This window comes from Megachile rotundata, unplaced genomic scaffold (assembly GCF_050947335.1).
Source record: "Megachile rotundata isolate GNS110a unplaced genomic scaffold, iyMegRotu1 scaffold0581, whole genome shotgun sequence".
NCBI lineage: Eukaryota > Metazoa > Arthropoda > Insecta > Hymenoptera > Megachilidae > Megachile > Megachile rotundata.
In genome coordinates this window covers 122,501-125,687 of record NW_027473878.1, presented here as the reverse complement: position 1 = coordinate 125,687, position 3,187 = coordinate 122,501, and positions in this window count along the sequence as shown.

Sequence of the window (3,187 nt, the reverse complement as noted above, 5' to 3'; positions counted from 1 at the left end):
CCGACTATGCCGAACGGACTTGGTCCCGGTCGGACGGCCTACCGAACCGACTATGCGGAACGAAAAATTTTCAATAATTTTGTTATTTATGAATCCGAACGTGCCAAAATTGTATAAACGTTCTAATAATACGTTATTCTATAGGTTTTAATCGTTTTTAATATAGGTTGTCAGTCATCGTTTCACCGAACCGACTATGCGGAACGAAAAATTTTAGATAATTTCGTTAATTATGAATCCGAACGTGCCAAAATAGTATAAATGTTCTAGTAATGCGTTATTCTATACGTTTTAATCATTTCTAATATAGGTTGTCAGTCACCTTTTCACCGAACCGACTTTGCGCAATGAAAAATTTTCGATAATTTCGTCAATTATGAATCCGAACGTGCCAAAATGGTATAAATGTTCTTGTGATACGTTATTCTATAGGTTTTAATCGTTTTTTATATAGGTTGTCAGTCGTCGATTCACCGAACCGACTATGCCGGTGGGACATTGTCTCGCATCAGACGGTCCACCGAACCGACTATGCGGAACGAAAAATTTTCAATAATTTTGTTATTTATGAATCCGAACGTGCCAAAATTGTATAAATGTTCTAGTAATACGTTATTCTATTGGTTTTAATCGTTTTTTATATAGGTTGTCAGTCATCGTTTCACCGAACCGACTATGCGGAACGAAAAATTTTGGATAATTTCGTTAATTATGAATCCGAACGTGCCAAAATGGTATAAATGTTCTAGTAGTGCGTTATTCTATACGTTTTAATCATTTTTAATATAGGTTGTCAGTCACCTTTTCACCGAACCGACTATGCGCAATGAAAAATTTTCGATAATTTCGTTAATTATGAATCCGAACGTGCCAAAATGGTATAAATGTTCTAGTGATACGTTATTCTATAGGTTTTAATCGTTTTTTATATAGGTTGTCAGTCGTCGATTCACCGAACCGACTATGCCGGAGGTACTTTGGTACGTTCGGACTCGGCACCGAACCGACTATGCGGAGAGATTTTTGCTCAATTTTTTGAAAAAATATAAATATTTTCTCGATTCTTGTATGTTATTTGGACGTATACTGTTATTTGTTACTCGTTTATTACGTTAGAAATTCGTTTGGTATTTATTTTGGCGAGAAAAGGAAAAAAAATTTTTTTTCGATTAATTTTGTCATTAAATTTCGTAAAATAATTGTTAAAACATCGTCCGTATACTTTTTAGCGTGTTTGACAACTTTTTGAAAAATCGATTTTTTCGCGCTAAGTTTTACCGCACTTTCGAATTGGCACGTTCGGATCGCGCGTTAGCATCGTAAGCGCCCGTGCGTAACGGCCGGCGTCGCCGACCATCCGGCCGGCCGTTCGGTACCTATAAGGAGACGTTCGGTCCGATCGTACCAGACGGAACAGAGTCGGGCGCGTGGCTATTCTATGACCTCGGTTGAGAACTAGTCCACCGCTCCTCGTGCGTAACTTCGTGTTGCCTCGACTGTTCGTGTTCTCGGTATCGATGCAGGATTTTCTCCACACTGCATTGTCGCGTGTCGGCGTCTAAGACCAAATGGCACATATGCGACGAACCTTTAACATGAGGCTGGTGACTCGTATGCACTTTGGTGTGTACGTTGTACTGACTCAAGCGGCACAGGCTACTAAAAATTAAAAAGGGATAGAATAAAACCGACCGTTCTAAAACGGGCCAAAAAAGGTTTTATAAAATTTATTTTAAAAATGAATTAGATAGTGGTGTTGAACGAACTTGTTCGTTACAACGCCTTCAGTCGAGAGGCTAAAAAATTTTGAAACGGAATATTTATTCCGAAATTCAGAAATGATATTACGTCCCCTTAATGTTTTGTGCGTCTCGAACGCCTAAATATTTTCTCGATGCGCGAGAAAACTTCTTCTTCGCGGAGAGTTTTTCGGTACGATGAAGTAAAATATTAAATAAATGCTTCACTATACGTACAGCGCAGAGATATTGAAACGAAATAATATGTAACTATGACTCGTAAAAACGGTTTCTGAAATGGAAACTTCTTCCAAAGTGAAGAGTTTTCGGTACGGGTGATTTCTCGATATTACATCGAGTTTTCGCTTATACGTACAAAAAATATTATTACGGTGTATCGTAACTATGACACGAAATTTTGAGAGAGAGAAAATAAAAATTTGGGTGGATTTGTAAGAATCGATGTGCCCAGCGCGAGCTAAAATTCTCTGTGTACGTGCTTGCTCCGATTTGTTTTTTTCGAACAGCATGTCCGTTGTACGCGCTATCACGGTACGTTCAGCACGCCACTTGTACGCGCTAACCTTTATCGGTGTGTCTTAAATAAAATACCAAAGAGAGTTGAAAGGAGAGAATAGAAGAGAGAGTTTGGAGGAACAAAAATTTAATATGACTGAAAAACACATGAGAGAAGAACCAAATAAAAAAAGGGAACGTTTAAGCTGATATTGGTTCATCACAAAAAAATGGTATTTATGAAAAAGGCGGAAAGAACACCGATATTGTGGAGGTTCAATACGGAGCGTGTGTGGTTTACGTGCTTATACCGTTTCGATGTAAAGCGTGAAAGCGGGTGTACGTGCTTCAAAAATTTCAACGGATACACACTTTCCGGCACGGAGAGAGTTTTAGCGGGATTTTCTTTTACGCGCTTCTTCGATATCCACGACGAAAAGAGAGACTAAAAACGGAGGTTTCGTATCGATATATGCCTAGCGCGAGCTACCTTTGTACGTGCTTCCTCTTGTTCGTTTTTCGAACAGCATGTCCGTTGTACGCGCTATCACGGTACGTTCAGCACGCCACTGTACGCGCTAACCTTTATCGGTGTGTCTTAAATAAAATACCAAAGAGAGTGAAAGGAGAGAGAATAGAGAGAGTTTGGAGGAACAACAATTTTTAATATGACTGAAACACATGAGAGGAGAGAGAAGAACCAAATAAAAAAGGAACGTTTAAGCTGATATTGGTTCATTGCAAAAAATGGTATTTATGAAAAAAGGCGAAAGAACACCGATATTGTGGAGGTTCAATACGAGCGAGCGTGTGTGGTTTACGTGCTTATACCGTTTCGATGCAAAGCGTGAAATGAAAAGCGGTGTTACGTGCTTCTAAAACTTTTCAACGAGAAATCTTTCTGGCACGAAAGGATTTGCATTTTTTTACGC